This window comes from Nomascus leucogenys, chromosome 7b (assembly GCF_006542625.1).
Source record: "Nomascus leucogenys isolate Asia chromosome 7b, Asia_NLE_v1, whole genome shotgun sequence".
Taxonomy (NCBI): domain Eukaryota; kingdom Metazoa; phylum Chordata; class Mammalia; order Primates; family Hylobatidae; genus Nomascus; species Nomascus leucogenys.
Genome location: NC_044387.1, coordinates 60,428,442 through 60,442,690, shown reverse-complemented (window position 1 = coordinate 60,442,690; position 14,249 = coordinate 60,428,442).

The window sequence follows — 14,249 nt, the reverse complement described above, 5'->3', positions numbered from 1 at the left end:
GTAACTTGTCTTACTCAGAAACAGCTCTTAGATAATTTTACTCTTTAAGTTCAGGTCTGAGCACAGAGGACAAAGAATTCCCTTGATTGCCTACGAAAGAAAGGGTTCTCAACCTTGGCACTATTGACATTTTAAGCCAGATAATTCTTTGTTGTGGAAGGTTGTCCTGTGCATTGTAGGATGTTTATTTTATCAGCATCCCTGGCTTCTACCCAGTAAATCCCAGTAGCACCCCACCACTAACCAAAACTGTCTCAAAATGTTGCTAGATGCCCCTTGGGGACAAAAATCCTCTCTCCCTCCCTCCTTGAGTGCCACTGGCACTCCTTGAGCCTACAAAAGGGCTCTTCTCACAAGTCTGATACCCTGTGCATCCCAGCTGATAGTGGGAATTACTTCTTCTTTGAAGACACAATTCCAGTTACCCTGAGAAGTATGGCATTGGCTTTGCTGGCCTCCACCAAATTACCATATCACTGTGTTTAGTAACCCCAGACATCATACTAGGGCTTTAATTTCAGTATATAAATAGTAAATTAGTATCCTTGTATAGGTTAGCTTAGTGAGTTTCAGAATTCTTCAAGTCATATCTTCATAGGTAGGATAATTGTGGAGTTAATGGCATTTGAACTATGTACTCAGTACTATGCTAGTGGTTGGTGCAAGGGGAAGATACAAAATAAGGTGTGATTTTAGCCCATGAGGAATTTATACTTTATCTGCAGAAGCAAGCTAATATGGAACCATTAGTGAACACCTGGATAAAATAGAATGCTAAATTTTACCCTAGAGGTGCTTGGCCTGAACTTCAAGAATTCTAAGTGAATTGAAGTATGTTCACAGTAAGAAAGGTTAAAAATGACTCTGCCCACTTGTAGGCAAAATGGGAAGCTAGGATGGCAGACTTGCCAATATTTGATATATGTAAAAAGTGCAGTCATGGCCTCTGTTGTTTCCTCCTCTATCTCGTTCTCTTTATTAGTCCAGGTTCTCTAGAGGGACAGAACTAATAGGATATATATATGTATATATATGGAGTTTATTAAGTAGTGTTAACTCACATGATCACAAGGTCCCAGAATAGGCCATATGCAAGCTGAGGAGAAAGGAAGCCCAGTAGAGTTTCAAAGCTGAAGAACTTGGAGTCCAATGTTCGAGAACAGGAAGCATCCAATATGAGAGAAAGCTGTAGGCTGGGAGGCTAAGCCAGTCTAGTCTTTTCACGTTTTTCTGCCTGCTTTATATTCTGTTCTGGTTGTGCTGGCAGCTGATTAGATAGTGCCCACCCAGATTAAGGGTGGGTCTGCCTTTCCCAGCCCACTGACTCAAATGTTAATCTTCTGTGGTAACACTCTCACAGACACACTCAGGATCAATACTTTGCATCCTTTAATCCAATCAAGTTGACTGTATTAACCTTCACAAGTCCACCCCTTGTCAACTTGAACACATACATATCTCCTGAGATCATTCATAATCTTCAAATAAAGACAATAATGTCATAATTACACCTAATACAACTATCCTTTGTACAACTGGAAACACCAGTCCCCAACCCAAATGCTACTACATAAAGTTAACAATACTTAAATGCTGATTTGAAGTAAATCTTATGTCACATGATAAAAGGAGGCTGGGCTCAGTGGCTCACGCCTATAATCCTAGCACTTTGGGAGGCTGAGGCGAGTAATGGCTTTTGACAGTAATAGAGGGTCTCAACCTGAGTTTTCTTAAGTTTGCATAAGGCTTAGGAGAGGAAAAAATAAAGCAGGATCTAGAGATTGGTGAGGAGAAATGGAAGTCCTTATTCTTGACAGCTCTCAGCACATGCAGCCCTCCCCACACACACAGTCACACTCACACACACAACGAGATTCACATTCCTAACGCACACACTAACACACACTCGTGCACTTACACTCATGCACTTACACATTCACATTCATATACTCACATGCACACATTCAAAACACACATACTCTACAAACATGTTGCAAAAGGGGATTTGTAAGCTGACTGTTTAGACCTCAGAACACATATTTTCACAAAAATAATATTATGGCTGGGCGCAGTGGCTCACGCCTATAATCCTAGCACTTTGGGAGGCCCAGCTGGGTGGATCACTTGAGATCAGGAGTTCAGGACCAGCCTGGCCAACATGGTAAAACCCCGTCTCTACTAAAAATACAAAAATTAGCCAGGCATGGTGGCGCATGCCTGTAATCCCAGCTACTCGGGAGGCCGAGGCAGGAGAATTGCTTGAACCCAGGAGGCAGAGGTTGCAGTGAGCCAAGATCCTGCCACTGCACTCCAGACTGGGCAACAAGAGCGAGGCTCCATCTCAAAAAAAAAAAAAAAAAGGAAATAAAATGAAGATAGTACTGTTTCTTAGTACAAGTATATATATGCACAAACATGTTTTTAACAAAAGAAGGAGGAAATATTCAGGACAATTACAATCCTCGTTTCTGCATCTGTTCACTTGGTCGTAGCTGGTATGGATGACTAGCCTTCTACTACCCATTCTGTATTCCCTTTGCCTTCAGCAAGCACCTCAGCAGGTCATGGTTTTTTTCCTGGTGGAGTGACCCAAACCTTCATTCCTGAAGGGTCTGGACCATTTGTAGTCCTGTCTGGACTGGGCTTTTATAGTTTCCCATTGACTTCAACCACAGGGCATGGTAATACTAAGAGACGCCCTAATAGATCTCTGTATTCCATGCATACTCTTCCTTACCTCCATTGTGGAATAGTAGACTGATTTCATCTTGATAGTCCAGGTCAGTCACCCCAGCCAACACTGTAACTCGCTTCTTAGACTGTTGTCTTAAAGGTAGTGGACTGATTTCATCTTGATAGTCCAGGTCAGTCACCCCAGCCAACACTGTAACTCCCTTCTTAGACTGTTGACTTAAAGGTAGGAGGAGCCCCAAGTGTCCAGGTGACAATCTTAACTTCCTGTTTAATGGAATCGCTGTTGTGTCTCCTGGTGGCAGCATTCCTCCCTTTGAAACTAAGACCTTTAAGCCAGCAGAACGTAATGTCATGGGAACGGGAAGCAAAAATTTTGCTAGTGACTCTCTAAGAGTGATGATGAGTGGTGCCACCTCCACCCCTTGATTCCTGGACCTGTGAATCCTGGCTATGAGAGAAATAGTAAGAACACAAAAATAAGCTGGGCATGGTGGCGTGCACCTGTAATCCCAGCTACTCGGGAGGCTGAGGTAGGAGAACTGCTTGAACCCAGGAGGCAGAGGTTGCGGTGAGCTGAGATCACGCCATTGCACTCCAGCCTGGGCAACAAGAACAGAACTCCGTCTCTAAATAAATAAATACAAAACTTAGCCAGGCATGGTGATGGGCACCTGTAGTCCCAGCTACTTGGGAGACTGAGGCAGGACAATCACTCGAATCCAGGGGGTGGAGGTTGCAGTGAGCCAAGATCACGCCACTGCACTCCAGCCTGGGTGGCAGAGCAAGACTCTGTCTCAAAAACAAACAAAAATCTTTTAAGTTCAGGGGTGCATGTGCAGGATGTACAGGTTTGTGACACAACTAAATGTGTGTCATGGGGGTTTGTTGTACAGATTATTTCATCACCCAGACATGAAACCTAGTACCCATTAGTTATTTTTCCTGGTCTTCTCCCTCCTCCCACCTTCCACCCTCCAGTGGGGCCCCAGTGTGTGTCCTTCCCCTCTATGTGTCCATGTGTTCTCATCATTTAGCTCCCACTTATAAGTTAGAGCATGTGGTATTGGGTTTTCTGTTCCTGTGTTAGTTTGCCAAGAATAATGGCTTCCAGCTCCATGCATGTCCCTGCAAAGGGACATGTTCTTTTTTATGGCTGCATAGTATTCCATGGTGCCTACACAGTCTTCTATACAGTTCTCAGAAGTGAGGGCGCAAGAGCCCCTATGGCAGAATGCATAGGTCTTGCACACAAAATGTTGGGTCAAAGGTGAGAAATACTATACATGAAAAGTAAGAACACTTCCATGTTCCCAGCATCGTGCATAATTTGGGCATCACACTCAATTAAGATGAAAGAGTGAGGTGGACAGAGTAGGCATGGAGGGTGGGGGGGACAGGGGGGCAGGTACAGTAAGGGACCCATCACAGCCACTGATGTGGGAGCTAGGGACCAGGAGGTGTGACCAGCTCAACATTCTGGACCTAAGGGTTGGAAACCAGAATGAAGCCTGGCTGACTCGACCATGAGGCTGAAAAGCTGAGAACATCACACAAGGCAAGTGAAAAAGGGAAGCGCGTCCTCACCCACCCTGCTATGTTCTTAGGTGGAAACTTGCAACAGAGCGGCCACAAGGTAGAAACGGCCAGAAGCGGGCCGGGGGCAATGACTCACGCCTGTAATCCCACCCAGCACTTTGGGAGGCCGAGGCAGGTGGATCACGAGGTCAGGAGTTTGAGACCAGCTCGAACATGGTGAAACCCTGTCTCTACTAAAAATACAAAAAAAAAATTAGCCTGGCATGGTGGCATGCACCTGTAATCCCAGCTACTCAGGAGGCTGAGACAGGAGAATCACTTGAACCCAGGAGGCAGAGGTTGCAGTGAGCCAACATTGTGCCACTGCACTCCAGCCTGGGCAACAGAGCAAGACTCCATCTCAAAAAAAAAATAAAAAATTATTAAAAGAAAAAAAAGAAACAGCCAGAGGCCCAGGGGAGCTGGGAAAGAGCAGGATGGGGGGCTGCTTCCTGGGTGGAGCCCTTGGTTGCACAAATGGGTTCCGAGAAGTGCTTCCTGCCCCGGGCTTGTGCATGGCATGGCTGTGTGTGGGGACAGGCAGACATTCTCACATGCCAAGGGCAGATGAGAAGGAAAAGGACTTTGGGTTGCATTAATAGAAGTATATGTATCAAAGTAAGAGGAGGTGATCCAAGGTTCTGCTGATCTTTGTGGTGGCTGGACCACAATGTCAGAATTTCAGCTTGTGGGGGCTTGCAACCGAGTGTCCAATTTTCCTAGAATTTATCTTTACCTTTCTTTCTCCCTGTGTGTTCACCTCTTAGCTCTTCAGGAATGCAATTGTAACATTTACCTCCTCTCCACCAGGCGCTCCCTGCACTGCAAGCGTATCTAACTATAGTTCAATTTGCTTAGAAATTATCAGGACAAAATGTTGAACCAAACCAGGCACCCTCCGGGATTCTCCCCCATCAGGAGATTGGCTCGAGACAACGGTCAGTTTACAGCTTAGCTCTGTCCACCATGGTGCCCTCCAGACTACCCAACTGAGAAGACATACAAGCAAGTCAGGTGGACCCTGCACCTCCTCACCACCCCCTGCCCTGCATGCTTTTCACACCAAGTTCCCTTTTAAAGACTCCACTTTCCTCCCCGAAAGCTGAAGCAATTCCCTTAAGTCAGGAGCCTGTATGTTTCCCCTTAACCAAGCTCTAGAATAAAGTCCCTTTCTTTCTACCAGACCTCTCTCTGTTCATTGGATCCTGCAAGAGGCTGGACATTTGTTCAGTTATGGCCTGACTCAAGAGCCCATCTCCAACCTCCATGCTGCACAGGAAGGGAAGAATGTGACATGGACTCATTGTCAGCCCAGGACCTGGTGACAATTCAGTCTCTGGCCTTGGAGACCCTGTCTGCAGGCACAGACAGTGCCATTAGGCTGGAAAAGGTTGGAACAGAGGGAGCCCAGGGGCTGAGGGAAGAGGGACAGAAAGTCAGAGGAGGCTTGGAGAGGAGGTCCAGGTGATGGTCGAGGCCTTTGCTTGGTTTCCCCAGGAACGGTAAGCTCACTGCTTTACAGGCCATTCCCTTTTAAGCTGCTCAGTTCCTTGGAAAACTTTTACAATGCAGAGCCAAACCCTTGCCTGTGAGCCACAGTCTGGCCTTCCTGGCCCATGGTGGCCCTTCTGGGATAAGGGTGGCAGCAGCCGTGCCCTTCCTCACTCCTTTTTGCTGCTGCAGGCTGACATGGAAAAGAGATTGTCCATTCTGGGGTGGGGGCAGCCTCACCCCTGACTTTGGCCGAGGCCTCCCGATGGTTGCCCCTGCGTGGCAGTCTTTGCATTCCCCACAGCGGTTTCCCTGGAGGGCAAAGCAGCTTTGGTCACTCCCTGGGGATATACCTGTTTGGGGATGACAAGCACAAAATTCAGGCTGGTGGACCCGGGAGGGGAGGCGTGCCACTGGGGCACGCTGAGGGCCGCTATGGCATTCACGCGGCTCTATTTCTCATGCCAGTGCGAAAACGTGGTGTTATGCTTCATTACTTTTTATACCTCATATATATACACACACATATATAATCTAGTATATATACATATATGTATATATACTAGATTCTCTTGCAGAAAATGAAATATTTCAAAATCAATGACATTTAAAAAAAAAAAAACCTTCTACTTATAGTTTCTTAGAGGGTAAAATTTTCATGTCTTAGGTGGGCCTCAGGGCCTCTTACCGACAGAACTGTTATCGCTTTCAGTTTTGTGGTCTCCACTCCAAAGTACTCTCTTTCCAGAAAGCCCCAGTGTGTTCTTCACACTACTGGGAACACCCTCCCCTATCTCCACCTAGAAAACTCCTGTACATCCTTCAAGACCTCACTCACTGGGCGCCCCTTCGGCGCAGCTTGTCTGACTCCCACAGGCCTTTGTAACACCTTGTACCACACAGCACCGTAGAGTCCCATGGCAGAGATGTCCATGGCCTCAACATCAGACAAGCCCAGGTTCAGGTCCCAGCTCTGCTCCTCACAAGCTGTGTGACCCTGACCAAGTCACTAACCTCTCTGGGCCTTAGGCACCCACCTAATACCACTATACGCCATCCTCACCACTGCCCAGCAGGGCTATCACTCCTGTGGACACAGCCCAGCCCATCAGCGCACAGTAGCCCCAGGAACGCTTCCACATTGCACAGCCTTCTGGAAGGAATCTTCGGCAAATGTCAACTCTTGTTCTGCTTTCATGGCAAGCACACCTTGGTCACATGTGGGGCTGTAGCCTGTGAGTGCAGGAAGCTGTTCCTGTGTGGTCATTGACTCCTGCCACAGAGAGCACTCACCTGCCCTGATGCGGGGGTCACGTGTCCTCCTAGGCACTCTGCAGGTAGCCTCATCCCTCACTGTCAACTCGTGGCCCCTTGCACTAGGCCTTCCATAAGCCACAACTGTGGCACCTTTGGCCAGGCCTGGGCTGGGTGCTGGGGGCTCAGAACTGAGTCAGGTGTGGGCCCTGCCCTCGAGGGCTCCAAGCTGGTGGGGGAGCCACACCAGGACCCCAAAACAAGAGCAGCAGACCCACGCTGTGTCAGTGGCGAGTTTCTAGCAGTCTTGGGGCCCTAGCCGGGGTGGAGATTGGGGAAAAAGTTATCGGGAGCAGCCACAGAGCTGGACCCTGGGCAAGGTTTGTTGGGACGACAGGGCACTCCGGGCAGATGGAACAGCCTCAGCCAAGGCCATTCAGAGGATCACAAGGAGCATGGCTGTCGCGGCACAAGATGCTCCTGGCAGGGGTGAGTCTGGAGAGGCGGCAGCCACAAGGCCTTCATCTGCCAGAAGGTGTCTGGACCTGATCCCAAGGCTGTGGGGAGTCGACATAGCAGATCATTTCTAATTCTCATAGCAGCGAGATTAGGGCTGCAGGGTACTGATTATCTCTCCTGTGCCGGGCACTGTGCCAAGCACTTCCCATGCATGTGTAGCCTCAGTTCTCTCAGCAGCCTCAGGGGTGGGGACCACTAGTCCCTGCAACTTGCTGATGAGGAAACTGAGGCTCAGAGAGACAATGTCACTAGCGCAGGACTGCATATCTAGCTAGCAGTGGAGCTTGGCCTGTGCTGCTGACCACAGGGCCACACAGCCAGCCCCTCTCATCCGGGGCAGTGGCCTGGGCAGGCTGGGGAGCAGCAGGCTGCCCTGCTGGCCCTAGTGGCCCTGGCGAGACAGGAGCTGAGCCTGGAACCAGGAGCAGGGCCCACGGGGTGAGGAGGGTCTGCAGCTGGCAGGCCTGGTGGGCTGGTACCTGCAACCTAAGTGGGAAGGTAACAGAGCACCTGGCAATTTGAATAACAATGAAAGCTTCCAGAACGCAGACCATCTGTGACAATAACCCTTCCTGCCAACAAAAGCAGAGGAGTCATGAGGCACAACATGCCTCATTCCAGATGAACTGGAGACAATGTGTTCTCCAGCAGCGGCAACGGCTTCTGTTAGTTGGCGATGACTGTATGCACGTGGGGTGTGGGGCTGGGAGCCTTCACGTATTTTTTATTTTTGTTTTTATTTTTTTGAGATGTAGTCTCTGTCGCCCAGGCAATGGCGCAATCTTGGCTCACTGCAATCTCCGCCACCCGAGTTCAAGCAATTCTCCTGCCTCAGCCTCCCAAGTAGTTGGGATTACAGGCACCCACCACCACGCCCAGCTAGTTTTTGTATTTTTAATAGTTTTAGAGATGGGGTTTCGCCATGTTGGTCAGGCTGGTTTCAAACCCCTGACCTCAGGTGATCCACCTGCCTCGGCCTCCCAAAGTGCTGGGATTACAGGTGTGAGCCACCGTGCCCGGCCGCCTTCATAAATTTTTCTAAGGGACTCTCACAGGGACCTGAAAGTGGGAGATGCTATTAATCCTGTTTTGTAAATGTGTCCCTGCAGACAGTACAGGGACATCAAGGAACCTACTCGGGGCAAGATGGCCATCCCAAGGAACGCTACCTCAATACGGAGAAAGAGACTCTGCTGACACGATGGAGTTGAGGGTTTTGGGAGAGAGAGATGAGGCTGGATTAACTGGCTGGGCCTGATGCCATCACAGAGTGAGGAAGGCAGGAGGCTCACAGTCAGTGGAGGCGATGTGACCACAGGAGCAGAGGTGGGAGAGATGTCCTTGCATCTGGAAAGGGCCACAAGCTGAGGAATGTGGGTGCCTCTAGGAATTGGAGCAGGCAAGGAAACGGATTCACCCCCATGGCCCCCAGCAGGGCCCCGTGCTGCTGCTGCCTTGACATGAGGTGTTCATGAGTCTCCTTTCCAACTGCTGTCCTCTGGATCTGTACAAGACTAAATCTGTGTTGTTTTAAGCTACTGCATTTGTGATAGTTTATTACAGCAGCTACGGGACACTCACATAATACCCAAGAGAGATGTGTGCATTCATTTCACCAGGAGACCTGGATGCGAAGGTTCACAGCAGCTTAACTGATAATGGCCAGAAGGTGGAAACAACCCAAGTTTCCTCAAAAGGTGATGGAGAAACACAGCGTGGTGCGTCCACACAATGCAGTGGGCACAGATCCAGGCTGATAACTATCACTAGGCACAGATCCAGGCTGGGGCCAAGATGGGAACCTTCATCTTTTGCTTCCTGGCCAGAGTGCTCTGACCCAGCACCTGCCTTGTCAAAGCCCTGGTGGACCCGTGGGATTGCCCAGTTCTTGCATCTTCACTGGGAGGAAAGCAGAGATGATGACTCCATTTTACAGTTGGGTAAAGTGAGGCTCAGGGCCATGCTGCCCAGGGAGGAGCTGAAGAGAGATCTGAGGCCTGCTGGGGACCAGATCTTCTCAATGGTGGTTCCTTTTGGCAGCCTCTCTCCAAGCCCAGTGCAGAGCCTGGCACGTGGGAGAGCTTTAAGGGAGTTTGCTGAATAAATGACAGAGAGCAGGTGTGGTGTAAGCTCTGGTGGCTGGATTCACCTTCCTGTCCCCTGCAGACCTGCCCTCCTGGCAGGGTCCAATGTGCAGAGGTTTGGGGCACAGTTGGGGTGTCCTGACGGATGTAGTCACTCTCAGGGGATGTCAGTCCACGGACGCAGATGCAGCAAGGTCCCTGGAGCCCTGCCTGCCTCCCTGCTTACCCTCTGCACTCTGAGGGATGGTCTCTGCCAGGATGGGGCACCTCGGGCATGGCACGGGAGGCCTCTAATGTGGCCCAAGATGTTTAACCAGAGTCCTACAGGCCCCAGCCTGAATTGGGCCCAGCAATTCACAAGCTGTGTGACCTTGGACGAGGTCCCCAACACATACACCAGAGCTCCAGCAATTCACAAGCCGTGTGACCTTGGATGAGGTCCCCAACACACACACCAGAGACCCCAACACACACACACCAGAGTGTTGACTTTTCCCTTCTGCCCTCAGTCCCCCTATCTGTAAAATGTGGCTGCTCACAGCCCCCTACTCTGATTCTACATTGAGGCCTGTGGTATGCAGCCCTAAGACGGCCTCCAAAGAATCCACCTGCAGCTACTCACACCCTCCTTTGGTACCCAAGGGAGAACAAAGGATGGGGACAGAGCCAAGTGGCTCACTTGTAACAAATGGATAGAATAGAAGTGACAGGGATGGGATGTCCCTTCCAAGTGGGTTCCACTGGGCTCAGCACCTTAAACTCTCTCTCCCAGAGCCCTCTTTTTGAGTGGGCAGCTGTCATGCCATGAGCTACCCTGTGGAGAGGCCCACCCGGTGAGCAAATGATACCCCCAGCCAACACGTGAACCCACTACCAGCCACTGAGTGAGCTGGGAGGTGTATCCTCTCCAGCAGAGCCTTGAGATGACCACAGTCTCAGCCAATGCTTTGACTGCAGCCTCCTGAGAGACCCCAAGCCAGGAGACCCAGCAAAGCCACACCCTGACTTACACCTTTCTGACTCACAGAAAGGGTTAAATGCTTGTTGTTTTAAGCTGCTGACTTGTGGGGTACCTTGTCATACACCACCAGCTGATATAAGGCCTCGGGGCAATGCTAGAGATTCTGGGAGAGGGAGGGCCTTGGAGATAGTGCATCTGGACATCCCTCTCCTCTATCCTCAGGGAACGAGCCTCTGACCTTGGCTTGCACACCCCGGTGATGGGGAGCTCCCTGCTTACCGAGGCCAGCAAATCTGTGGAGCCAGGCTGCCTGGGAAGGTCTTCCCTCTGCCTCCTGCTTCCTCTTCCTACTGGTGCCAGCATGGCTCTGGGGGTTCCCTGGCACCAGCCCCATCCTTCAGGGATGTGTGGGTTCCCCCAGAGTGAGCTGGTGTCTGGATCAGGCTTCTCTGCATCACAGCTTCATCCCCTTTTCTGCTTTTTTCTGCTTCAGGGGAGAGTTGTTGGGAGGCAAGTGAGGGCTCAGGCCCAGCCCTCCCATTCAGTGTGCGCCTGGCAGAGAGGACCCCAGGATGCACCAATCTTCACTCAGCCTTAGTTCAAAGGCACCACCTCCACCCGCCTCAGCTTACTCTCTGCTACATGGAGATTTCTGCGAGGACATGAGACAGTGCATGTAACAACGCTTGGCACACAGAAAGCATTCAAGAAACGTATGTCCTATTGAGGCAGGAGAAAACATATTCAAAGCGGGGCCGCGGAGATGCTTGAGGGAATTTTTATTTTGTCTTTAGCAAAATATCTTGATGGGCCATCTAGATGGATGCGGATGGGGAGTGGACGAGGCAGTGTGTGTGTGTGTGTGTTGGAGGGCTTGGGTTTGTTGGGGGGCCTGTGTGTGTTGGGGGACTCTGGTGTGTTTTGGGGGCTCTGGTGTGTGTGTTGGGGGCTCTGGTGTGTGTGTTGGGGGCTGTGTGTTGGGGGCTCTGGTGTGTGTGTGTTGGGCTCTGGTGTGTGTGTGTGTTGGGGGCTGTGTTGGGGGCTCTGGTGTGTGTGTGTGTGTGTGTTGGGGGGCTCTGGTGTGTGTGTGTGTTGGGGGCTGTGTTGGGGGCTCTGGTGTGTGTGTGTTGGGGGCTGTGTTGGGGGCTCTGGTGTGTGTGTTGGGGGCTGTGTGTTGGGGACTGTGTTGGGGGCTCTGGTGTGTGTGTTGGGTTCTGGTGTGTGTGTTGGGGGCTCTGGTGTGTGTGTGTGTGTTGGGGGCTGTGTGTTGGGGGCTCTGGTGTGTGTGTGTGTGTTGGGGGCTGTGTGTTGGGGGCTCTGGTGTGTGTGTGTTGGGGGCTGTGTGTTGGGGGTTCTGGTGTGTGTTGGGTTCTGGTGTGTGTGTTGGGGGCTCTGGTGTGTGTGTTGGGGGCTGTGTGTTGTGGACTCTGGTGTGTGTGTTGGGGGGCTCTGGTGTGTGTGTGTGTTGGGGGCTGTGTGTTGGGGGCTCTGGTGTGTGTGTGTGTTGGGGGCTGTGTGTTGGGGGCTGTGTTGGGGGCTCTGGTGTGTGTGTGTTGGGGGCTGTGTTGGGGGCTCTGGTGTGTGTGTGTTGGGGGCTGTGTGTTGGGGGTTCTGGTGTGTGTTGGGTTCTGGTGTGTGTGTTGGGGGCTCTGGTGTGTGTGTTGGGGGCTCTGGTGTGTGTGTTGGGGGCTGTGTTGCGGACTCTGGTGTGTGTGTGTGTTGGGGGCTGTGTGTTGCGGGCTCTGGTGTGTGTGTGTTGGGGGCTCTGGTGTGTGTGTGTGTGTTGGGGGCTGTGTGTTGGGGGTTCTGGTGTGTGTTGGGTTCTGGTGTGTGTGTTGGGGGCTGTGTGTTGCGGGCTCTGGTGTGTGTGTGTGTTGGGGGCTCTGGTGTGTGTGTGTGTTGGGGGCTCTGGTGTGTGTGTGTGTGTTGGGGGCTGTGTGTTGGGGGCTCTGGTGTGTGTGTGTTGGGGGCTGTGTTGGGGGCTCTGGTGTGTGTGTTGGGGGCTGTGTGTTGGGGGCTCTGGTGTGTGTTGGGGGGCTCTGGTGTGTGTGTTGGGGGCTCTGGTGTGTGTGTGTTTGGGGGCTCTGGTGTGTGTGTTGGGGGCTCTGGTGTGTGTGTTGGGGGCTGTGTGTTGGGGGCTCTGGTGTGTGTTGGGGGCTCTGGTGTGTGTGTTGGGGGCTCTGGTGTGTGTGTGTTTGGGGGCTCTGGTGTGTGTTGGGGGGCTCTGGTGTGTGTGTGTTGGGGGCTCTGGTGTGTGTGTGTTGGGGGCTCTGGTGTGTGTGTTGGGGGCTGTGTGTTGGGGGCTCTGGTGTGTGTGTTGGGGGCTGTGTGTTGGGGGCTCTGGTGTGTGTGTTGGGGGCTGTGTTGGGGGCTCTGGTGTGTGTGTTGGGGGCTGTGTGTTGGGGGCTCTGGTGTGTATGTGTGTTGGGGGCTCTGGTGTGTGTGTGTTGGGGGCTGTGTGTTGGGGGCTCTGGTGTGTGTGTGTGTTGGGGGCTCTGGTGTGTGTGTTGGGGGCTGTGTGTTGGGGGCTCTGGTGTGTATGTGTGTTGGGGGCTGTGTGTTGGGGGCTCTGGTGTGTATGTGTGTTGGGGGCTCTGGTGTGTGTGTTGGGGGCTGTGTGTTGGGGGCTCTGGTGTGTGTGTTGGGGGCTGTGTGTTGGGGGCTCCGGTGTGTGTGTGTTGGGGGCTGTGTGTTGGGGCTCTGGTGTGTGTGTGTGTTGGGGGCTCTGGTGTGTGTGTGTGTTGGGGGCTCTGGTGTGTGTGTGTGTTGGGGGGCTCTGGTGTGTGTGTGTGTTGGGGGCTCTGGTGTGTGTGTTGGGGGCTGTGTGTGTGCTGGGGGACCAAGGCACATTGTAGGTGCTCTGAGAGAGCCTCTCCCTGTGGCTATTTGACTTTGGACACGTGCTGTAGCCTCTCTGAGCCTGAGTTTCCGGCAAAATGGCAAGAAAAACGCCTCTGGTGAGGTGGTGGCACAGGGGAAATGGCTGTGTTCCGCCAACTGCCTCATGCTCCAGTCAGCTCCGCGCCCCAGTTAGCTCCCCTGCTCCAGGAAAAACCAAAATAAAGATTGTGCTTGAGGACAATGAGAATTATTTTGTGCTTTATAGGGTGCCACATAATCTAAATAATGAAACATGGAACCTTTGTTTCCTTCAGGAAGAAGCTGGCGGGCAACCCAGCTACAGTAAAAGGCAGGCAGTGGGGTGGGGATGGCAAAGCTATTTGGTGCCAGCTATGCCCAGCGGCTTCTGGCAGACAGGACGGTACCCAGTGTGTTGTTGGAGCCTGCAGACTGTACCTGGGATGGGGATGTGGGCACGGCAGACAGGGAACATCGCAGGAGTGACAGGCGGAGGGCAGCGCATGCAGCCCACATCCGAGGCCAGGTCCCACGCCCCTTGGCTGCCCTGATCCTCTCGCAGCTTCCAGACCCCATTCGCCCCGGGGCCTCCTGCCACGGGTGGGGGCTGCTCCTCCCCGGGCCCACTGCAGTGGTCTCTCAGGGCATCTCAAACTCAAGACACTCCATGCGGCTGAGCCCAAAGCCACGTCTGCTCCAAGGTCCCCATCTTGGAAAATCTCCCAGGCTGCTCAGCCCAGGGTCCCAGACATCCTCCTTGGACCCTCACCTCCTTCTCAGCCCCCACCCCAGGCCCTGGCCAATCCCATGGA